This window comes from Lepisosteus platostomus, chromosome 22, assembly GCF_059453375.1.
Source record: "Lepisosteus platostomus isolate fLepPlt1 chromosome 22, fLepPlt1.hap1, whole genome shotgun sequence".
NCBI lineage: Eukaryota > Metazoa > Chordata > Actinopteri > Semionotiformes > Lepisosteidae > Lepisosteus > Lepisosteus platostomus.
Window position 1 is genome coordinate 16,152,954 of NC_142632.1, and position 25,561 is coordinate 16,178,514.

The 25,561-nt window shown below is 36.7% G+C and overlaps 1 long non-coding RNA gene across 1 annotated transcript in view; it reads right to left on the reverse strand.

The window, feature by feature from the left end:
- Positions 1-1,191: 1,191 nt before the first annotated feature.
- Positions 1,192-25,561, reverse strand: part of LOC148643649 (uncharacterized) — a 36,184-nt gene continuing 11,814 nt past the window's right edge. Inside the window, exon 4 of the long non-coding RNA XR_015929113.1 lies at positions 1,192-1,458. This is a non-coding gene — a long non-coding RNA (uncharacterized LOC148643649). The remainder of the gene's footprint in view (positions 1,459-25,561) is intronic.

Sequence of the window (25,561 nt, forward strand, 5' to 3'; positions counted from 1 at the left end):
GCAGCTATAATGCATTTGTTTTCACAAAGTTTCATCTCAAATGTACAGTATAATATAGTGAAAGTTATTTGCAAGCCTCTAAAATTGCTTTATTGTTATACATTTCTTTACAGGCTATTTGGTTTGATTCTAAAAAAAATCATTTTCATAGATTTTTTTTTCAAATGCCACATTTTACGCTCTTGAAATTTCACTCTGGCCCTCCTTGCTTTCTGATTCTGGGAGGTGAACATTTCTCTCTGACATTTGAAGGTGTGAGAATTGATAGATGTGGCAAGGGAACTGCAGCTTAAAGTTTAATAAATGGGCAAGTCAAAGAAAGCCAATCTATAAACTGATGGAATGAATTTCTAAATACAAAAGAATGAAGTGTCTGTAAATACTTAGTAAATATTTTTAAAGCTACATTTTCTGCCTTTATTTATTCTTTCCTAAGACTTTTTAGAATGCGATTCTGTCATGGGAGCCGGTCCTGACTCCCATGTAGTGCGTAGTTTAGGACCCTGTGCAGACGGTATAATCTGGAAGTGACTGGAAAAGGGCTACGGGGAAAATGCAGTTAGGAATTTCTGAGAAAACGGTTCAACTTTGACTGTAACATCCGCACCTTCTGCGAAGAAGATATTGAAACAACTGAACACATGTTCAACAACTTTCTGGCACTCTGTTTGTTCTTGGCTATACAATGGTAACATTTGTGAATCCTATTAGCTATAAAGAATTTTCTAACTCATTCAAGCTATACTCTAAATCACTGAAAATTTTAATAAATAAGTCTTGTGAGTTGGTCTACAAAAGTTTTTTAGTATATAAACTTATTTAATGTAACCCCTAACACCACATAACCTCTGTAATATGGACAAAGAGGTTTTTTTTTGTTGTTTTTTTGTGTGTTTTTGTTTTTTTCTTTTTCCCCCTGTTTCATTCACTTGTTGCTACCTTGTTGTGTCATGTTGAGACATCTGTATATTTGCATGTATATACCCCCGTTTGTTGTATTTTCCCTTTTTGTATTTAAATAAAATAAATTTAAAAAAATATATATATTTTTTTAAGTCAGGAATGGAAGGGTGAACAGGGGGCGGTGCAGATAGTGATCAGGTGCAAGGGGGGAGCGCAGGCTAACAAGTCCAAAACAGGAAATCCGGGCACAGTCCAAAATCCAAAGCCGGGTGATCCATCCAAGACAAGACAGGTTAAAATCCGGAGAGGGATCCGGAACAAGAACAGGAGGTAAACACTAAAATTGAGACCCTGGGGAGAATGGGCAGAAGTGTAGTTTAGTTAGATCTTAATGAATGCAATAGAAGGATGTAATGTATCTCACCTGAGTCTACCCATGAGTATGAGGCTGCCCAAACCCTCCATCACTTCCTAGTGAGAATGAGCTAAGGAGCTGCTCCAAGGGTGTAGATGGGGTGGTAGGAGGGATGCAAGAGAGATGCATGAAGGGAAGTCCTAGGTACAAGACATACATAGGAGAGCGGAAGTGTGCAAGATTAATATCTAACCTTCCTCCCAAAACTTGTTATAAACTACAGAAAGCACACACTTTTGTTCATCACGCGTTTATACAGCTAGGTCTGTCATGTCAGTATAGTTGCTACGAGTATTTCATAATATCACAGTATACAGTAAGATGAATTATGAAAAGTGAGAAGAAAACATTATTAGTGTAAGAGGAGTTCTCCATTAAACAATGGTAATAAATGCAGCTGATACTGTATAAACTAACCACTGAAAAAGTCTCAGCAGCATGAAAATGTGAACAAATGACAGTATTATTATAGATTGTTGAAAAAACTATTATAGTTGCAGGCCTAAGTAGAGAAAAACATACTGTAAATGAATTCATTCATGCATAGCCTTTAGAGCTGAGCAGTCTATTTAAGTGTTTTTGCTTTTCAAATAAACCCAAAATGATTAAATTACAGCAAAAGATAATGTACAATATAACTAATTATAAAATTAGCCTGAATTGCATTAAATCGCCTTCTGTTGATAGGTTGTGTATTTTGGTTCACCTTTTAAACAAATTTTCCTTTAATGGCCATTTATTCAATGACAAGCATTTGTGGTATAAATGTTCCCAGACAAAAATGTCAGTTTTAATTAAGTTTCAGGGCACAAATAATACTCATATTCCATACACGTTGCAAATAATTCATCTTTGCTTGGGGAAACCTACAGTAAATGGCTCTTTTAAAATGAGTGTTTGAATTAATTCACTTTAAATGAAGTTATATTTTAGTACTGTAGCAACTACCAGTATTAGTATTAACATGTTTAGTTTCATAGTGCTTGTAAAACATATTCTGCATTTCAGACGAATGGTAGAGTAGGTCTGTGCCTGTTGGGGAAAAGTGAACTAAAATTGAATGCACTGTTCTTATTCTGCTTTACTTTTTTAGTGTGTGTTCTATTGCTGTGTCCCTGTAAAATGGGGTTGGCTCTTGGGGTTACATGGGGTTATTGCAAGATATAAAGTACAGGTACATCACTTCTTTCTGGATTCAACAGGGAACAAGAATAAGGACTGATCCTTCTAGCAAGTACTACACCTGTGTTATGCACTGTTACATCTAAAGTGGTTGGCTCTTGTAGGGACTTACATTGTGAGAAAACAAGTACAGTATGTGCAGATTAGAAGCCACTTGCAAAAGCACTCTTATGAGGACAGCAGATTCATCTGAAAAAGTTTTGTGACACTATCAAGGATGTGTTCATTCATCATATAGTAAAGACGGACATGTGTCTGTATGAACATCTTTGGTTAAACACAACCAGGATGACTCCTGTAACACAGAAGGGTGAAATGAAATTGTGTGGAATGAAGTGAAATATGGAGGGACAAAAAAGGCTTTAATGAACGAACAGGACACACCTTATTAAAAATGCACAGCATGGATATCAGAAGTGGTTATACAGTATTTTAATTGCAGAGGCTCACAGGGTTCACTATCCTCAGTGGTGCACCTTGTTAAAACAGAATATCACATTGTGTTCAGGGTCAGGAGTGCAGATGTTGGGCTTCCAGCTGAGGAAAGGTACCAGAGACTAGCTGTGTCACAGAGAGCTGTGAATGAGAAATGACTTGTCAGGGCAATGTGAAAGGCCACTGTACTAATCCATTACATCCAGGCCTTCATATGACCACTGCTAAGGAAAAAGCTGGGGGAGATGGGATAGTTTTGACAGCTACATAGGGGGTATGGGCCTGACTTATCATGGCCTCCATAACAAAACTCCAATTCATAAGTAATTAACTTGTGATTAATGTTCTGGGCAATAATGAGTAACACTGAACCATGACCTGAGGCTAATTAGTAGTCTGAAATGTGATTTTGGACTAGAAAAATAAAACAATTTATTAATTGGACAAATACAGTTTGCTCTAATATCCAAGTTATGTTTAACAGTGTGTGTATACAATAGATATAACATAGAATATCCATTTATTACTTGAAATTAGCATAGCCACATTTTGTGAAAGCGGAAAAAAAATCTCTTGATGATTGCTGACATTATAAAGCTACAGTATGAAAGAGAACAGTGGAGAAGTCTTTCAAGATTCCTGCTCTCAGACTCATAGAATTTCAGGGAGAATTAAATATTTGACTATAAACTAAAGTGTTAAAGGAACTATGTACCTAAGTGTCACAAAGTGTCACAAAGACAGCTATCTGTGGCAGGTGTTCCCAGTCCTAGTCCTGGACACCCACTCACCTGTTGGTGTTTATTGCAGCTGAGCACTTTATTAAATAATTATTCCCTTAAGAGACCTAATTACTGTAAAGGTTTAATTGTTACTCTTTAATTGTCTTCAGTTTCAGGTTACCTTTTACCTATTTTGTTTGTTAAGTCACTTAAGAAACAAAACTAACAAAACAAAAAGAAAAAAAAAAGAAGACTCCAGCTTTTCCACAAAATTCCATTCAGGATTCATTTAAGTAAAGAGCTCAGCTGCACTGAAAAACAGTAGGTGTGGGTCCCCAGCACTAGGATTGGGAACACATGATCTATAGTAGTTTTTCACTGTAGTTTGAACGTTCTGTCAATTTCTTGATGAAAACACTTTGAGAGGGACCGAAAGTGTCACAAACCACATACAGTATACTGTAAGCATGTTAGAACTCGACCTGTAGAAAAAGGTTAAATGTAACTAACTGAAGCTTCATTAGACCAATTTAATTCCCCTAATTTAATGAGTCTCGGGAGACCTGGTTTAGCCAGAGAATCAGAGATGGGTGTTACTGTATGTGTCATGCCGTGGCTTGGAGTTGAAAAGCTCACGGCCAGCTGAGGATTTATCTGCAAGCACAGGGGATGGAAATGTTGCCTGGCAATGGAGATAAACGAAGGACTTACAGTATGGAGAAACCAGACAGTTGTGCTGGCCAGTGGTGACGAAAAGAACCCAGGTGACAGGACTGCCACCACCCCAGTGTGGATTTCAGAAAACATAGAGAGGCACTGGTTAATGCACACCACGGAATAAGATGCTTTGGTATGCAAAACAGAACTCTTAGTGCAAGAGCTCTTCTCACACCAGAATAACAGAGCACTGAGGCAGTGGCCAGCAGGGATTAAATCACTGGTTGATTGCTCATCAGTTGGTGGCAAGTGACTGAGAGAGCCTGCCATACTTGGTGTGGGTGGGGCCGGGCAGAGTCACGTTCTCATGCAAATGCCATCAGTCCCCGCTGAAACCGAGGACTGGAGCTCTGACCCACCTGGGCATAACATTTTGAGTCTTTGTCATATAATATAGCTCCTATTCATACTTAACATTAATACTGCTTAGCACCTGTGAGTGAATCCTTTTTATATTGTTACTATTTTTAAAGACCCATAATCTCAAAATCTGCCTTAACTCTTCGTGTGTATTTAAGTGAAGAATGGAACTCTCTCTATCGTGTTTTGAGGCCTCCTGCATAATCCAATAATTGCAGATGCCTAACTTCCACTCTTCTGAACAATAAAAGGATCTATAATTCATTTTCTAAAAGCTACTTTTACTAATGCTCCCACTGCGAGAATGCTTGAAAGCATCTTCTGTCTGTGGGTTGCATTGAATTATACTACTAACACATAAAGGTTCCAATTTAGTTCACACAGTGCAGTTTAGAAACGTTTTAATAGCTCTGTACCAGAAATATAAGTTGATTTCTAAGATTATCTGCCAAAGGAGGACGACACCTCAATTACTGTATACTGTCACTATTATTATTTTTAATAAATTGTGTTGAGCAGGCTTCCTATAAAAAGAAGACGACAAACAAGAAACTAATCATCCTTCAGCCAGTCTTAATTTCCTTGCCCACTCTTTTACTAGAACTAATAATTTAACTAATAATGAAATAATTTCAGCAATAAATCTGGTGTTGATGTCATGTTGGATTTTTACTGTGCTCTGCTATTTTATTGGTTGTGCGAAGAAAAAAAATTAAAAAAATTTAACCCCAGTGTTTTTAAAAAAATACCCAAAAGTTGTGCGGATTACTACCTGTCTGTATTTTAAGAAATGTCTACTGCACAGGTATATGACAAACTCCATTCACCAGAGAAGTATCCCAGAATTTGTTATGAAGCTCAAAATGTATGAAGCAGAGAAAAATAACGCATAAGGCTTCCTGCCCAATGCGCCTTAGTGAAAAAACCTCCTTCTCAGAGACACCTGCGAAAGCACAGGGCTTGCCATTCCCTCCACATCCTGGATTTACATTTAGAGGACCACAGGCTTCATACAGAAAAGATTAGATGAGCTCCATGCCAGAGGATGGTCTGACTTAGTAGTATTGATGTGCACATGGTCTGTCTGTCACCTGGGCATACAGATTATTCATAAAGATCAAACTGTGGTCTAAACATTCCTTGTCTTTCTTTGGGGCCAAACAGGTAAGAAGTTTTATTTCAGACCTCTGTATTTCATGTCGCACTATACAGTATGTGTGACAGTACATCTCCATGGCCGTCAATGTGCAGTTGTGATTAGGATTACGGGCACCAATCTCAGATGGCACACTCTGATGTTCCCCATAGCAAAATACTTGCTCATATTGCTCCAGTAAATGCCTTGCTGTATAAAGGGATCCCCACTGTTTGCTTGCAAATGAAGGTTTGTTCTTAACTGACTAATTTCACAAGGAACAGTATCACCCAGTAAGAAATTAAATTCAGGAATGTTATTGGAGGGGAAGCTATGGCTTATCCACTTGGCTGAGAGCCATCCAGCTGGGTGTAGGAAGAGGAAGCTAGCATCCCCATACAGAGAGCAGTGAACTACAGGGTAACTGCAGATGTGGAGATGGGGTGGAGGGGGAGCAAGAGAGAGAGGCTTACTGTGGCATTCATAGTGTTTCAGGAAGTGACATCATGGAGAATTACAAGTTCCGAGAGGTGAGGGAGAACTTGGTTGCTGTCATTCCTCTTGAATTTTCATTAAAAACACGATTAAATAAAGGATTAAATTATTTAGAATTTAACATTAACCTTGCCTTTTAGGAAAGCAGAAATTGTGCTTTAATCCTTCAGATGAATACAGTAGGGTTAAATTAAAATTCTTTATTTCTGTGTTGTTGTCCAACTGTTTTTTTTTGGGTGGGGGAGAGAGCAAACGCTTTTCATGAGCAGATTAGGGTGAGTACAGTACACAAATACCAATGAATACCATTTTATTTGAGCCAGGAGTGCTGTGAACATCAAACGCAATAGAAATGATATGGTGACTGTGAGATATTTTAATAAAAGCTGTAACACAGCATTAAACTTTAATCATTTTGCCTCTCTCTAGTTCCACAAGGCATTTCCCTTTGGATGGTAATAAAAATCTGTATACCAAAGTTTGCTGTTCCCCTCTGGTATTCAAAACTCCTGCTGACCACATTTTTTTCCCTCCTAAAGCTCAGAAAGTTATACACTCACACAATGTTGCTGATTTGTCAGTGTCTTTGCTTCAGTGTGAGATGGCAGAGTGAGAATTCCAGCAGAATTACATTTGAGGACTATCACGTTACAAAAAAGTAAACAATCACATTGCTTGGATTACTAATGCGCACAATATTTTTTTTGTTGGTTACAATGATCCAGTCAAGAGATAAGGCAGACTATTGTGATAGAGCCTTGACATTCGTGCTAGTATTATCTTTCTGAAATTTTATTTCTGTTAGGTTTTGTTACTGATTTTAAAATGAAACACTTTTTTTACACGGCTCCTAGGCATCAAAATTATGTTTCTTCACTTTTTCTTCCACAATCTTTATACCTAATAAAGTAAAGTTTAAAATCCTCCTATAACTGCTTCATGCACTTATTCAAGACCTTTCCGCACTTGTTGCAATATAAATGTAACTGAGATGTTTATAATGGCCTCATGCTGTTCCACACAAATTCTATTTGACAAAAATGTGAAATGAAACAAAAATGTGAGATTGTAACTGCTGAATTAGCAGTCAGAAGGTGTTATGCCATATTTCTTTCTTCCTCTGTAAACTAAAATGCTCACATGCAGCTGTCATTTGCAATATGGCACATCATGACTGAGACATTCTGGGCTCTGAGTTTGGCTGTCAAAAACATAAGTCAGATTCTCTCCATGACAATGGCGTTTTCAACATAATTAAACGACTGCAGCTATTGATCTCAATAAAAATCTTTGCCCAGGTGGGGAGGTCGACGATCCTCAGTATCTGAACACTTTGGTGATGTGCTTTCTTTCTGGGAAGAAAACAGCATGCACAGTGTGGTCTGCAGTGGCTTGAATATGAACCTTCTAAATCTTTTGATTGCCACACGTCAGGCCCTTAACATTTGGACTAGAATGGCATTTTATCCATCCATTTTCTAACTGCTTCTTCACAATTCAGGGTTGGAGGGGAGCTGGAGCCTGTCCTGGCAAACAACAGGTGCAAGGCAGGGTGCAGCCTGGACAAGACTCCAGTCCATCACAGAGCACACAAAAATACAACCATACCAGGGCCAGGGCCACACAGACACCAATATACCACCTGCATTTGCTTCTATTTACTATTAAATTGTAATGTGAAATGAGAAAATGTTACTTTTCACGGCTATTTAACTTTCTAAACCCTTGGAGTTAACTGATTAGAGATTTTAAGTGCGAGCTAGAGACTCCCTAGCTTTGGGAATACGAGACCGGCCATTCAGAGTGTTCAAGGTCTTGAGAATGTCCAAACACACGTGACCTCCCCCCCATTACCATGGTAACAATTTGCGTAAAAAACGGCTGAAGTTTGCTATATAAACTGGAGCTCTGCACCTATAAACTTTGAACAATTCTTTGGTTGTATTGTTCCTTACATACAGTACATACAATAGAACTCACTTGTTCCGTTTCATCTTGGGGTCCCAAATTTATTTGTTTGTTACCTGTTTCTCCTATTTCCCCCCACACATTATATTAGCTTATGTTGCTGAAATTGTCTGGCTTCGTGAATTAAAAAAAAATTGATTTTCCTTCGTCAGCTCCAAATTAAGTAGAAATGCAGTACTGAATGGAAAGCTGTTTAGCATCTGAGAGATGTTCTGATGCAGGTTATAAAGGGAGCAGCTTCATGCTTTCCTCAGTGTGTGTAAAAAAGTGTGGTTGTGCCATACAGTACAAACTTCAAAATGGAAAAGGCAACAAAACTTTTTTCTCCCTGCAGCAAAGACAATCTGTAATCTTCATTACCGTCTTATTTAAAACTTCTAATTGATGTTGTTGGTGTGCAAATACACACATTAAAGTGATTACAAAATGCCTAATGATGTGTCAGTGTTCTTATTTGAAGTTAATGATCTAATTCTCTTCCATTTCCATAATTTGGTAGGCAATCTCCAACCGCTAGAAAGAAAATGCTGCCTTTTAACCCCATTCAATCACTTTTTTCTTATTTAAATGTAAATTCTGTCTTTTGATTACATTTATTTTTTAAATAAACGAGCAACAGTTAGCCATACTCCATAAGTTGTGCAATCAAAAGGTAAATCGTTTTTTCTGGTTTTACACTCCTGTGGAAATGTTTGTGTGCTGAATTCTCAAATCTGTTAATACAGTTATTAGCTTACTAAATCAAATCAGAAAAAGTGTTTTTACAATGCAAAGTTTCCTCCTATGGCTTAATGGGCCTATTGTTGTATTTCATATATTTTATCTGTCTTAGTCTGCGCATTTATGGAAAATGTAGAAATTTGAAAGCTTGAGGTATTCCAAATTAATGTATTTTTTTAAAGATGTTCTATTAATATGAAGTCCCTAAAGGATCTTATATGTGCAAAGGACAGTATTTAATAAAAAAATACTTGCTTGTTTTTTTATTTGTTTATGGTTATAGATTAAGTTTGTACATTTTGCCGGTGTTCCATGATGATTCATTTGCAGTTAATTGCTTATTTGGCTTATTTTACCAGCTGTTCAATATGCTTTTCCTTGTATATGAGTTTCAGTTCAATCAGTGATATTTTTCAATTAATTTACCAAATTTTCCACAAAGATAATTGATCTGCACGAAAGCATTCGGTTTAACTGTTTTTCTAAAGTTTAGAAGTTCTTACATGTAGTCGGGTAAGGTTTTTCTAGCAGTTCCGAAATCATCCACCTAGGACTAGCTAATGCATCAAGCCAAAATCAGATTTTGATCTGATTTTGCTTTATTTGTATTCTGTATTTAGTGTAGTATACGTTTCCATGTATTTGTGAAAATTAAGTAATTTGATATAATGAGATATCACCATCCTGGATCAGAATTGAGAGAAAAAAAGGAACAGGGAGTAGAGAGCAGAGTAAATGGGATTAGGAGAAGAGAGAGGGGGAAGGAAAAGGGAAAATAAGTGACAGTGGTTGTGCAGAATTCCAGGGAGGGATGACAGCTTCAGGAGAATTGGAAAAAAAGAAGACAGCATGGCAGGAGCACAGTTGGATGTTTTGCACAGAGAATGTGTCTGAAGATTTGAGGTGGGAAAGAGGTGAGAAAGTGACTCCAGTAATGGCTTGTAAGAGGGGAACGCAATAAAGGTCTTAGTAACGCTGAGTGTAAAACGTGTCTGTCTTTGACAGATAGACTCATACTGAAAATATGTGCATAGAGTTGTTTTTCAGAGTATTTATACATACAGGGCAGAAGTGAAACATTATAATCTGATCTCCCCCTGAATGTCTGTTAAATAACATTTTGCTTTTCACAGCATTTCCTATAATTTAGGAAAACAAAGACTTGTTCTGCACTGCTGAAAAATGCAAAAATGGTTTCTCCGGATTTATAGAATCACAGCAAATTATTTCATTTATTTCAATTTAATTTTTGGATGGCTGTCTCTTCAGTTGGGGCATTATCGCTTTGTTAATTTTATGGCTGTGAGGAAATATTGTTTACAATCAAATTTATCAATAGAATTCTATTGTATCATGTACTTTACTATGAGATTGTTAGCTCATTATTGCAAAGCATTGTGTGAAACATAGCCCTGATGCTTTTGTTATTACATCACAATAAGCAGACATAGTTCTGTTCCGTCCTTTTCCTCCTTTTTAACTGTCTAGTCACTATAACCTGTGTGTTTCACTTTAATTTCTCCCTTTTTATTGTGTTTGTTGTAATCATAACAGCAGGGTGATGTTCCTGTCTTCATCTCAGACAGTTGTTAAGGCTCATTAAGTTAAAAAACATTCTTCCTGTAGTGTTTTTAAATGACTGGTTCTACTTCCAGCATAGAAATATTCCTTCCCTGACAAAACAGACAACCAAACTCCTCTCCTCTAACACCATCAAACACATGGGGAGAAATACTGTTGCTTGTACATTTTGGATTGCATTCTTAGTAAAGCAAGACACTATATATTGCTTAGACTGTGAACTAAAACGGTGCCATAGTTATTTGGAGAACAGGACCAATAATATACATTTGAATTGTAATCTAACAAAGTCTAAGAAAACATAGCCCTCCCATAAAATGCACTTCTCTTTGTCTTCTAAAAGTTTCAAGCTCTTCTGTTTCTCAAGCCCTAAAAAGCATTGATATTCAGTGTAGAGATTTAAGACTTATTAAGTTAATTTCATCATTTGTTCATTCAAGACCTTTGCATTGGAAATCACATTAAAGAAGACATAAATTTCTAAAGTGAATATTTTACTCTAATAGTTAATGTGAGCCTTTTGCTGAAGATTATCTTTTACTGGAACCCCTTTATTACACAAAAGTACTTTAAATCGGCTTTTCAGCCAAAGCTTTGATACTGTGGTCTCATTTTATAATGCGTTTCACTGCCTTTATGTCTTGGAAGTAGCACAAATTAAAGGGCATTCATCTACATTTTTCTCCCAAATTAACAAAACAAAGTATAGCCAATTAATAATTGCTATTAATATGCAATTAATAGCAAATTAACATTTTAATATTTCCTTGTTTTGTTGACCTGAGAAAACCAGAAAGCTATGCTTTTTATACTAATAAAATAATAACGCAAATTAACATACATTAGCTATATATATATAAATAATATATAAAATGTATCCTTTGTCTAATACTGTATAAGATAAAATATTTTTATTTGAAAACAGACTTTAAAGAAGGCTTTAGAGAAATATCTAATGTTGCAGGATCATGGTGGAGCTGAGGCGTATCTCTTCAAGCAATAGGCTCAAAGCCCTTAGAAGAAGTATGGCCATGGTAAAGCTAGCCTACTCCGTAGCCCTCCAAGCAGGATGGGCATGACACCTTTATCGGGGAATCTATGGGCTAAAAATATTCTTTCCTATGTTATTGATGTACTGTAATGTTAATAATGTTAGTAATCCTGCTATCTGTCTCAGAAGCCCTGCTGTAACCAGTCTACAATTGATGAATAACGAGTCAAAATTCAGTGGATCTTGCAACCCAAACCCTACTCTGTCCTGAAATGAACACCTATTCCAATACAATTTTTACAGCATTTTTCAGCTGATTGAGCATTTGCCTAAAGAAGACACATTATTAAAGAACATAAATTTTAAAGAGCCTTTCTCGGTGGTTTTGATTGTTTCAAACTCTACTTTTTCCAAATCTGATGGCTGGAGGGCTTCGGAGCGAGTTTAAAGGACTGCTTTGTCAAAACACCGGCTGAGTTAGGTGATAATTTTCTCCTGTCTTCAGTTCTTTGGAGACTTTTGGCTGTCTCTGTTGTACACTTTTCAGCACCATTCAGCAATGTCACAGATGCCGGAAGGAATGCCGTGGAATGGCCAGGAGAGCAATAAAGAGCGAGGAGGAAAGGGTGACCAGGAAATACAGTATATAGCCCCACACAAAGACACACCAGAAGGACAAGCAAAGCACAGGGAAACTAGGAACAGGACAAAGTAGGAGCGCCCTCTAGCTGTAGAGAACATGACAGTACCCTCCCCTTCACGGGCGGCTCCTGATGCCCAAAAAACAGATGAGCTGCACAGCACTGGGGGGAGGAAAAACCTCATTTAACTGAAAGGAAACCTCTGGGAGTCCACTGCTGAGAGATACCCCCTACTCCGGGGTAAAAACCTTTATTGAGTAGAGGAAGGGGGGGCTGGGCAGGGCTCTGGGGTAGAGAGACAAAAAAACAGACAAAACACGTAAGAAAGCACACACAACAAAAATAAACCTGGGAGACCAGGGCAACAAACCACAAGAGAAAGACACACAACAGATAGGAACCAAGAAGCCAGAGAAACAGGGGTCAGAGAAACCAGGGAAACGCGGAAACCAGGAAGTGAGTAAACCAAACACCAAGAGTAAAACAAAAGTAACAACAAAAAACCCGATAACAAAAAAAAAGAAAAACACTACACACGGGGCCAAAAAAAAATAAGTTCAACATTCTGTAACGGATGCCGGGAGTGACTTCCCGTGGAAAGCCAGGTATTCAAACGTGGATTTCGGGAAGGCATACTGCTGAATGACCTGCTCACTGGCTCGCATGTGTTATGGGGACTCTTTCACTGCTTTTGGGCTTTCCAACAGTTCTATCCTTACAAATAGGTTGTTGTTCACCTTAGCCAGGTAAGTAGTACCAAAAAAGCTAAAAAATTTGAAATATGAACTAGAGTGTAAACTGAAAGATTTGGAGGTCACACCTGCATCTCACCCACTTCTGACGGAATATACAGTATGTAAATAACTCTTTTCTTGTTTACTTGATGTGCTATCATTTTGCATTATCTCCACCCCCTCTTTGCTCTTAGCACCCTGGCTCATTCCTCATTAAATTGTGGGTAGTCTGACATCTTATCTTTATAGACAAATTGTCATTCTTCTCACCCAATAAAGATCACTAATTTAAGTCACACCTCTTCTCCATTATGGGTTTGTCTGAACCACCAAATATTCATTAAGCATACCACATATATTTATTCTATATGTAAAATTCATTATAATGTATAGATATTAAAGTCAAAACAGTCTACGATACTTGTCTATGATGCACAAGAAGTTGAAACTGTGTGGACCTGCTAGAAAAAACGCTTGTTTTCAGTTTTTATCCTTTTCAAGTTTTTCAGCACATTAGCTGCAGTCACATTTCTTTTCTGATCCAATTATTAATCTGAATAGGAAGATGCTGCTCATTATGAAACAAATTGATGATCTTTGCTTCCTTTCCTTTGTTTTACTCCAGAAAGACCTGGAAAAATGCCAGGTCTAGAGACCAAACACAAATTTACTGTATTCCTTTTTTTATTGAGCTTGGAAAGGAATCATTTTTCTTTTCAGTTAGAACAATAAAACTAAGTTGGCAGAAAATTAATTTTTCATAGCTTGAAAACAATATTAGCAGTCTCGGTTTTTAACATTATTCTTGAATGTATTTTGCCTTTGTCTTATTCATTCAGATTACAATCTGCTGCACAATTGTGTCATAGTACCACTAGTTAAAGCAAATAGTTATAGTTTTTTCCATTGGTAATCAATGCAAATGTTCAATGATCTTACAAATACTCAAATACCTTGAATGCATAGCACAACAGCAGAACATAAAACAAGGTAGATATACTGTATTTGGCTATTATGATAGATGTTACGATATATGTGAGCGATTCTGCATCCACTTTCAAGAAAGAGGCTTTTAACACAGCCCTACTATCCAGGATTAAGAAAATAGCGCATCACAAGACTCCTTGTTTACCTATATTAGACACCAAAACTTCCAATTTTAGCCATGAATGGATTCTATCTATCACCATTTACCCCTTTTAAAATAAAGAATCATTGTTCTTTTTTGCCCTGAAGTCACCTACAGTAGTTGTTTTAAAGGACCTCATATACTGTATAAGTCTCAGCAAGATTTACTCTGCACTTTGAAGTACAGGATACACTCATAAGAAAAGGTCAAAAGACTGAGCTGTCTGACAAAGGTTTTATTACTTATGAAGATTCTTCTAAAGAGACATCGATAAAGGGAATGAGTTTCTGACTGAATGGCAGTGCCTTTCATGTTACGTGCTGCACATTTTCTTTAAAAATAATTTTTCACCACTGGGTCATATCCAAGATCTTTTTGTCTTGTTTTATTGAAATGCATTTAATAGTATGCTTATTATTATTCTTTCTTCTTCCATGGTTAAAAAAAAATTATAGATGATCTATATTGTGAATGTGAATAGTTTTGCCTGGACATTTCTATCACTGGACATCCATTCGTTCATCCATTTTCTAACTATGTTTTCTAGTATAGGATTGCATGGGAGCGAGAGCCACTCAGTGGACAGGATGCCAGTCCATCACAGGGCACACAAAGACACAAACAGGCACAAGTCAGTTAACCTACCAGTATGTCCAATTAACCTACCAGCTAGCACATACTGTACCATGTAGCATGTACCACATCTCCCAGGAATTGAACCCAAGGCCCCAGCACTGTGAGGCAGCAATGATAAAAATTGTTCCACAATCCTGCCCCATTATTGTACATCTCTTTAGACATGTCCCAGAAATGATGAGACACCACCCTTCATTTCTCTACTCTATGTGATAAATTCCAGAACACACTAATTTTATGGGAGAGTCTTCCTCAGTTAAGGTTTCCTATGTCCCCATAACTTCACCAGCTGACAAATGAATTCACCACTTGAGCTGCCAATCTATAATTGTATTTGAACAATGTACAGCTGCAATATAGTGAATGTTTCATGTAGTAAATTGCCATAGCTGGGTTACTGATGTCATGCATAATTACTGACTTCTAACATTTCTCGACCTACAGCCTAGTCTGCTTCTCTCCTAGGAGAGTGGAATGGGTGTACAGATCATAGTAGTTATTGAAAGAATGAACATTACAATATAATAATAAAATATGTTTATAATTATCATAAAAGTTCTGTTAATCATTCATTTTGAACTTCCTACAACAATTACCTTTATGCAAATGTATTTAATATCAACAGAACTGTAAGAAGGAAAACCCAGAACACTCTTCATTTCTTAGGTGTCTGAATTCATGATTTGAGAGAAAAAATGAGACAGGAGAATTTACTATTATTATACAGTATAACTACACTCCAGTAAGTCTTTGCAGTAGACTTTATTGGAATACTTGCATTTCTGTCATTCCACTATTGACAGATATTGCATAGTGGTAATTTTAGTCTTATTGTTATTTTTGTAGATCAACCTTTAACCTCCATATAAGTTACCAAAGCCTGCTTTTTTCCATTAGTAAGGTTATGTATACAATATATACTTTATACTTTACAAAGTCACATTGCCTATTAAAAGGTTTCCAAATCATTTACCACACCAAAAGACTGTCTTTGGTGTCTCTGAAAAGCATCTTTCCTGATCTGAAGTATGAGTGTGGATTGTTACTGTATAAGGGCACAGAAGTTGTGGATTGAGTTTACCAGGTATTTCAAGAAATAAAAACCCTGGGATCAGAGAGCTAAGAAAAGTCAAAATAAATTCCATTTGGGGAGCAGCAGATTAATAGTAACACACTGTCTACTGGGAAGATAAAGACTCGAGGCTTATATAACTTCAAGATTTGCAACTGAAAGGGTCAGTAAGGTAAAGAATGTCCCGCAGAAGGTGTTTAACATTTATATGGCATCTTTAATCAGCCTGGGGTTTAGCTATTCTCTACAGAGTTGCCCAGTATAGACCTCCCAGCACCTGTAACAAAACTCTCTCGAGGTGCACAGAGTTAAAAAAAAACTAATTGTGCCACATGGTCAACTATAAAGCAAAGGTGGAATTTCTCACTGTTTTAATGCCAAGACAGGAGTTTTAAGTGTACCAGACACATTTTGTTGTAAAAACGCTAGTTTAAGCACAACTGATTTTTTTCTAGCTGTTCCATTCAGACACAGACATATATTTTAATCAGACTAAAAGTAAATTGTAATAAAGCAGGGCCCATTCAAGGGATTGAATTGCAGTCATTTTCATTACAGGCAGCAGGGATGATTATAGAAACACAGTCGAGAGGACTCCATTTATGTGGAATTAACAACTGTAACCAATGTTTGCCATTCTGCCTTGGCTCTATATATTGTAAAACAATATCTCTGCCTGTGCAATCAAAGCTAATTTATATTCCTCAGATGGAAGGAGGGCTTATGGCTCTGTAAATGGCAGATTAAAGCGCATAAGAGTGAGGAGTGCCTGTAATTGATGCAGTAATCAGCAGGCCCTTCAAGTCTCAGTGGAAGAGCACCTTTACAGCGAGAAGTGAGTGCATGATCGATTCAGTGGAGCCCTTTGGTGCTTTAGGGTTGGGTAGCAAAACAATATTAAAGACATAAATTCCACAGAAGTAGATTTTAGTTTTATTTTTGTCCTATTACTTTTTAATGGTAAGAGCATTGTAGCACAGTATTAGTGCAGACGGTTGGCGCCATACTAAGCACTCAAAATTCTAATAATGATGTAACTATATTCTAAGCTCATCACCATTTGAACAGTATATGGTTAACAGCATCAAAGGTCAGGAAAGTGGACTTAAAGACTTTGGTGAATAATGAAGAGAGCTTGATTTAATTTTGCCTGAGGAACTTCTACTGGAAGTAGTTACATTTATTCCTGTATCTGTTGAACCTCAGTGTATTGGATTTTACACGCTTTTGGTCCTAGAGGTTGAGGTATAATCTATGTATAGCAGGCTTGGACCTTGACAGCCTTACAAATTCAGAGAGGAAGTCAGTCGCTTTTAAAAAATAAGAACACAGGGGATTTGCTCAAGACAAAAGAGTGCAGCTCATGATTCTCCTCCCTGACATCTGAGGGAGTCTCTATGGCTAACTATCTCTCAGTCTCCACAACGAAGTCTAATCTCCCCATTTGCAAGTATAAAACCTGTAGAGCTGGAGAAGAGGTTGATTGACTGCACATTGAAAGCAATAGGTGTATCAGTATTCTCATGACAGTGAATCAGTCAGTCACTGCCACTGGGAATCTGTTGTCCAGACCAGCGCCATCTAATCAAACTGGCACTTGGTCTGTCACAGCATGCATAACATGACCTAAACAGGCACAATGAAGTAGAAAATGTTAACTAAATGAAACCCCACAATTCCCATTATCCCTTAAGTAGATGTTTTTATTTTGCCATACCATTATAGTATCTTCCTTACTGTTAAGGCTTCTTTTTCTTTGTGTATTTCATTAGTCAAATGAATTTTCTGCCGAGACACATGTTCAATAGAATGTTTGTGTCTAGTGCATTAGAATGCAATTACTGTCCCCACACAATGTAACAACAACTACAAAATTGCTATTGATTTTCTAAAAAAAAAAACACAGCCCACAGAGCCTTTCCATTTTCTGAAAGGCAAAAAGGCACATCTCTAACTCTAAATATGCAGAAAATCCATAGCTTTGTGGATGATTTTTAAAAGAAAATGTAGACTACATTTAAAGGTTAAACTAACAAAGGATTGGTTTCCCTGCTTTTTATAACGTGAAAAGGAGAATGCTTTTTGATTCAAGAAAAAAGACATTCAGAAAATTGAAATAACTTTCTGTTCCAGAGACCTGGAAATAAACAGATGAAGAGTACTTTATATACTAGAGATATCCTAAATACTGTACTTTTAGCTGAAGTTTTAGATTGACTGATAAATATTGTACTGTATATGGACAGTATTTCCTGCTGTCCCCCCTCAGCCCTCTACAGATTTGACAGTTCAGTGCTGGAGATCTGGAGTGGGAAAATGTCATACACAGCTCACAGTATGGATGTATCTTTCTAGAAGAACAGCTACAGTAATGTAGTTGATGTATAACACATTTTTCTGCTTCATAAAGCACAAATTCACTGTAAGCATCATCTTTAACCACTATAAACAGGCCAGGGCTACAGTAACATTATAGCATTAGAGGACTTTAAATAATAAAGTGATAATTGCATGAATAATTATATATGCATAATCAAATTAAATCATTTATTTAGTATGCATAACAGTACTAGGACTCCCAAATGAAGAAATATACTGTAAGCTAGAAACATGCTTTTATGCAATTGATTCTTGAGAACATGCATTCTGTTTGTAAGCATGGACCTACCAAGCTTCACATCAGTTACGAAAGAAGAAAATCTTTTTTCACTAGATCTTACATTACCATCATTATAAAATCTAACAAATGTATCCTCATTTGTTTTTTAGGGACAGCTTTTGTAGAAGTGCGGTTCAACGGGCCAGAAGAAGTGCATTTGGCCATGCATTATAGATGCTCAATGTCATTTTTTTATCCATCAGAGCTTATAAGTTAAGCTCACAATACATATACACAGGTACAAAATAGTTTTGAAAGCATCATCTTAACCTTCTTGCCAGACTCTAAATAGGTCACTGATCATTGATTATGTTGTTGCCTAATTTAGTAACATTTTTCCTGTCCTTTTTTTGTGACAAAGATTTATACAACAGGCGAGATGAGTCAAGTATTTCTTTTTGGCATGTGTGTCATACATGGAAGATACTCTTTGTTTCATAGGTCTGTCTACATTGGTAACCTCTTTCACGGGAAAATGGCATTAAAATGTCATTGTGATCCTTTATTATTACCTAGTGAAACTGTCAAACTGTGTGGCTTGGAGGTTAACTGAAGCCTATATTTGCAATGTATATGACATCATACTTTAATCATTGAGCAAGTGCCTCAAAAGGTCAACCTTATTATTTTTATAGCTTATAGCAAAGTACTTTAGGAGGTGCTATATTTCGGGTGACATATTAAACTAATTTTAAAATTAAAGGCCCTATCCATCTAATGGACTTTGATTTTTTGAAAGAAGGGGAATGTCAATTATTTTTATTTCCCTAATACATTGGGTTCTGCAGGAATATAGCGATGTTCTGAGCAGAAGTTCTAGAGGGATGATGACAACCAAGCCGCTTTTGCCCCACTTTTTCTAAATCAATATCATTCCTCTCTTCTAGTCCCGAAAGCTACAGTATATATATCATAGGCAAATCCTGTTTTTGTGTTTTGTCTCATGCAACTTAATCTCCACATCTCTGCATGGGGGTCCACACTGTGTCCTTTGGCCAGAGGTCTCATCTTCATACAAGCACATTAAGCCAAATCTACCTGTACCTCTTTGTTTTGATAGTGGGCAGCATGGAGACATAGTGGTCAGCATACAGTAGCTTTGGGGCCCTGGGCTCAGTTCCAGACCTGGATTGCTTTCTGCCTGGAGTTGTACGTTTTCTCCATGTTCACGTGGGTTTCCTCCAGGTCCTTCAGTTTCCTCCCACAGTCCAAAGACATGCTGGCAGGTTAACTGGCTTCTGGGAATTTGACCCTCTGTGTGTGTGTCTGTGTCTGCCCTGTGATGGACCCGCATCTCGTACAAGGTGTATCCTGCCTTGTGTCCGTTGCTTGCCGGGATAGGCTTCGGCTACTCCGCAACCCGACCGCAAAATGATTCATGTTTCTTAACTGGGTGGGTAGAGAGAATACAGAAAAAGGCAATAGAAACTATGCGTAGCAGATGGCAGTGATAAAGCAGAATTGGACATCAAAGACTCCACCTTACAGAAAATGTAATAAATGGAAAATACAAAACTAAAATAATGTAGATGAGATTAAATATTTAATTAGACTACTGCTTATTACAGAGGTTGAGGAGGAAAGTTCGATCCTAATCTCTCACACCTCTGCTCGCTTACATTATTAAATCTCATACTCAGGACTTCCTGTGGTGTATCTCTCTATTCCCATCTACCCCCTTGCAATAGTGAGGGGGGTTTGTGCAGCCTATCCTCACGGCTAGACTGCCATTACCCTCAGCTGGGTGAGTCACGCCAAATATGCTCCACATACTTCTTCCTCTATTGCATTCATTAGGATCTAACCGAACTACTGAAAATATATTAATCCAAGATTATTTGAGACTGGTTCATCTCAAGAATTATTCATTTGGTCATGGTTAAATAAAAGCTTAAAGAAAACCTCTGAACTCGAAGTGTACTTTTTAAATCTTTCGAAGTGCCTGTGGTGATGCAATTAAAGCAGCTCTAGGAATACATTTTTACCCTGCCGAAATGTCACGCCAACAAGCTGGGAAATATTAGTACTAGTATCAGAATATTTGAAATATTCTTTAGATGTGGCTGTCTGAGCAGGATGATACAGTAGGTCTTCTTGCTGTCTCCAGATCAAATAGGAAAATATCTCACCTGTGTTATGAATATTTAAAGGTAAAATGCAATTAATTTCTGTAAAGAAGCTAAAGCTGAAAAGTAATTTTCTCTTTCACAGTTTGACACTGGAGAGATCATGTAAGGAAAGTGCAATTCTTCTTTGGAAATGGCATACCCTGAGGGTTGAGATGTGGCAGCACAGCAGCAAAGCAGAAGAACCAGGAATGAGGTTTATGTTGTGTTGTAGTGTGTTACAGTGATAAGATAACAAAACTCTGCTTATTACCTCCCAGCCAGTACAAAAGAGACACCTACAGTACAAGACGAAACACATTAGCACATGTCTTTTAGACAGTTTGTGAGCACCTTTAAGTGCAAGATTTTATGGAAACTGTAGAATCTTTCTGTGAAAGGATCATCTGGGAGCCCATTTTAAATATTTTGCTTTGGAATATAACAGATTTTTTCCAATTACTCCCTTCTCATTTGTCAGAACACAGGCAAGAGCCTTTTATAGGCTAGTATGATTAACAGAGGTTTTCAGATACTAGATTGCAATGTTCCAAGATGAGTCATTGTCCTGTACCAGCACCTCCACCAGTTTTCTAATTGAACATTCAATTGTCGGCTGGTTTACTAAATCTGACTCAGTACTGGTTGTGCTCCAAAAGGATAACAGGTTATTACATATTCTGGACCTTTCATACACAGATAAATGATAAAAACTATTATGAAGGCAATTAGGACTATTTACATGACTTTACCACCTTGTCACTTCCATCTCTAAACAATTTAGTTTATTACTGTTTTAGGCATTCAGCTTTGTAAAGAATTCAGCCCAAGGTCAGGCTTGCAGTCAGAAAACTGTTCTCACTGGTAATGAGCTTGTTGTTCTAATAAAAGGACTGTCATGATGTTATAAAACAGCTGTGTTTTCAAATTACCTTGCATTTAAATGGATTAACTACCTAAAAACTGCCTTGTGTACCGTGACCTAAGCTACAGTGGATGTGAATTCGGTATTCCTGTGGTGAAAGTCACCAGATCAATTTTAAAAAGTACAAATGACTTCTGCCTTTGTAAGCGCCTGTTAAAAGCACAGGGGTTCTCTCTTAGAGGGCAAAGTAATTCTAAGGAACACTTCCAATGAGCCAAATCATTTTTTGTGATATGAATTTGATTTGTAGCAGTGGCATTTTCAGCAGATTTCATTGCTGTACATGTTAGATCACTGCTGTACGTGTTAGAAAGAAACTGCATTTTAACTACTGCAAAGAGTGATGAATGGATTTGGAATTTGCCAGGAGATTACGGGTCTTATAAGACTGTACATCTTTATGTGTTTAAAGGCAGTGCTGTGATTTATTTCAGCCTTGGCAAACAGCAAACAAAAGAACTTAATTTTGAATATCATAATAGTAGTTGCTGCACAGCATTCTAGTATTGAGTTTTATTTAATTCAAAGCAGAAACTAAGCCAAACATTCAATTTTGTGTTGCTTTTGAGATTTAAAAAAAAAACTGTTTATGGACTTCAATTAATTCTAAGCCACAAGATATGGAGGAAAAGATCTTTATACATTTTAATGCAAATAGTATTTTGCGATTAATGCATACTTCAAAAAGAATATTATGATTGCCAATGTTACAATTTCTAGAAATACATTATCAGGACTATTTAGGATTCTGTTTAACACAAAATTCTGTCTTACCAATGGGAAAATTAAGCCTATAAACAGAAAGGCTTCAAATGCAGAACTTCCAGTAAAAGTAAATATGCATATACAGTATGTTTAGTTGAGTAGCTGTAAAATCATGTGATATAGAAATATTACAAATTCATTTTCAGGGTACAGTTAGTAACTGTTTTTTTATTGGTAATGTCACAGCATCTACTGTTCCATAATCAAGGGCAACCGGCATGTAACTGGACATTGAGTATTTTTACTAAATATTTACTCTGTGAACTGGAGATTCCAGAAGCCAGTCTCCACTATTTGGACCTTAGGAGGGAAACGTAAGAACCTGGAGCAAACCCACATGTATGAACACAGAGAGGGCATCCAAACTCCACACAGACAGCACCCAGGTCACCGTCACCATGTCACTCTTGAATCCTTTTTCCCCCAGGTAAAACTTAATGTACTGTTATTGGGCTCTTTTAAGATATACATTGCATTTTGCACATCTAATCTGAAGTCTTTGTCTCTGCTTTGCCTCTAGATGGGACCAGGGTTTTGTTGCCTCGGTATGCTCCGCAGAATGAGGAATACATTGCAGACACAGCTGTGTCTCACAGCACAGAGGCATCTAATGATGCCCTGAATGCTTGCCATTTGCCAGCCGTGCCTGATGGACCCAGGGAACACATGGCTTTTACTAGGGATATTGGTCTTTTTTTCTCCCGGTTTCTCATAGCTTTGGCTCACAATAGTAACATCATTTCTGTCCTTTGTTCTTCATAAAAACTACAATGATCATGCAATTAGTGCAGAATAAAGAAAAAGGGATCTAGGGAAGAAAAGAATGAGCTTTCCTCTGGGTTTCATTAACAGGAAAAAAAAAAGCTGTGCGCTGTACCCTCTATTGTAATCTTTCTTTCTGTGTGGTTCTAAATGAATGGCTTAGAGCCCAGATTCTCTCATTGACCTTTATTAATGAGTACATACTGAAGGTGAATACTTTTATAAAAAACAGCTTACAGCAGTAGCTTTGGAGGGTGAAATAATCTATTGAATAAAGAGTATATTAAGGCAATAATATTTTAAAATGTGCAATTAAACATGATGAGCAGGACCAGATGGAAACTTAGCTTTGCTGCAAGAGTCTTTGCTTAGTGAGTGGGTGGCTTCTGGACAATTTAAAGGCAGAAAGACATGTTGTATTCTTAAATGTAGGCTTAATGATGATCATATTAAGAAAATAAAAGAAGAGGGGAAAGAGAAAAAGCTTTTTCATCTGTTGCAATTCAAATTTCTTTACACAATGATACTCAGGGAAGATATCCTGTAAGTGTACAATATGTCTGCAAAAAAGATATTTGAAAGAAAAAAAGAACCATGGAAAGCAATGAATGTTGAAGTAAAAATAATCCTAATCATAAAAGTATTCCCCTTGGCATTGCTTAATCATAATGTTCAGTGAAAAGGAATGTAATACATTATCACACTAAGGCATCAGAATCAAATAAAAAAGAAAGCTTGGATGGTAGCAAAAGAGCTCAAATAGATATGAGAGCAGTGGAAAATTAGCATTTTGTGTTAAGTATTGTGGTACCAAGAGCCTCCCAGATCAGATATTGGTGCAAGATTAGAAATTAATGAGAAATTAGAAAGGGAAATATAGAGAGGAATTAAAGAAAAATAAGGAAGTTAATGCAAATTTAAGGAATGTTAAAAAACATTGGGTGTTGCTACAAAATATTTCATGTAAAATGGTGTTACATGAAACTACCACATTGTGTTTAGCACATTCATATGAAAGGTGTTTCCTTTATTTTTTTTTCTCATTAAAGGGAAGTTTCTAACATGCTCAGGAAGGATGATGCTACAACAGAGATATTGCTGCTCTAGAGGCAGGTCAAAAGAAAGTAACCAGACTCACACTCAGACAAAAAAAAAAATCAACATTATACTCAAATTACACAAATTAAAGGGAACATAAACTTAAACACCTATTTCTCCTTTCAGAATCTTCAAATGTTTTCTTCCGATTCAGTGTTCTTCCACATTTCTGTGCTCTGTTGATCAGTTTTATCTGATTTGTAAATGTCAGCGGAACCCTGTCATTTCCAAGACAAAACACTCCTGAAAGGACCAAATGTACACTATCACACAGTGTGACCTTGTGTGCCCCCTGGTGGAGATGAAAATGTTCTAATGATAGATGGCTACTTAAATTAATTATTTACAAATGTATAATCTACAGTACAAACATATAGTCTACCCTGGCATATATAAACTTGTGTTATTACTTGTTTAACTAATATGAAATTACACAATCTTCTTGCACAACACATGTAATTACAAGGAAATTATAGTTTAGTCAATGCACTTCCAATTTAAGTAAGCAGAGACACTTCCTTGTAACCTGAAACCTAAGAGAATTTCACATTCTTATCGGTGCTTAACCTACAAAGCTTTGCCTCTTCAAATTCTTTAAAGTGTCATCACTGTCAAGGAGAACGGGAAAGGTGAAACAGCGGTACATATCTTGTTTGTTCAAGTCACAACTGCTCAATTGAGTGGTGACAAGTGGATTTATCTTTATTTTCTCCTTTGAATTTGTGTTTTTGTTTTGTTTTAGCTGAGAAGCTATCATTTGATTTGTAGAGGGTTTTTTTTCCCTTTGAAATGAAAACATCTGTTAGTTATACCCAGGGAATAGGAGGGTAGAGATAACAAAAAGTTTATTCAAAACAAATTTTTTTCTTTCATTTTTTTTTACAAGAGAAAAAAAATTCTCATTTGCATTGTTATAAAGCCTGCATCTCACAAATTTAAAGGCTGGTTTATGAAAATTCTGTTTTAATATACTACTTATGTTCAGTGTGCTTGATTTTCTTATGCTGAATAATTAGCATTTGCTTTATAGGATCATCCTCTAATGATAATATTAAAAAATGAGCTTATTTATTGTTGTATGTGTTGTCTCAGTGATTTATGGAATCACCCTTGAAACCAAAAGTCCATTTACAAACAGTCAACTTTGTCACCTTTTGTGACCATAGCATACGAAATAATAAAGTTTACTTATTACCTACATAATGTGTGTTATAAATTGTGAGAGCATATTTTGCATAACTGAAGCTTCATTTCCCTCTCTGATTTACAAGCTTGTCTTCCCAGGCTTTCAAGAAATTTAAATGCAAGAACATATATTCAAGGTAAAAAAATGCACAAACCATATTTCTTTGTTTTATACATAAAGAAGCAAAATCATTTTCTGTTAGCAATACAATCCCCTCTCTTCATA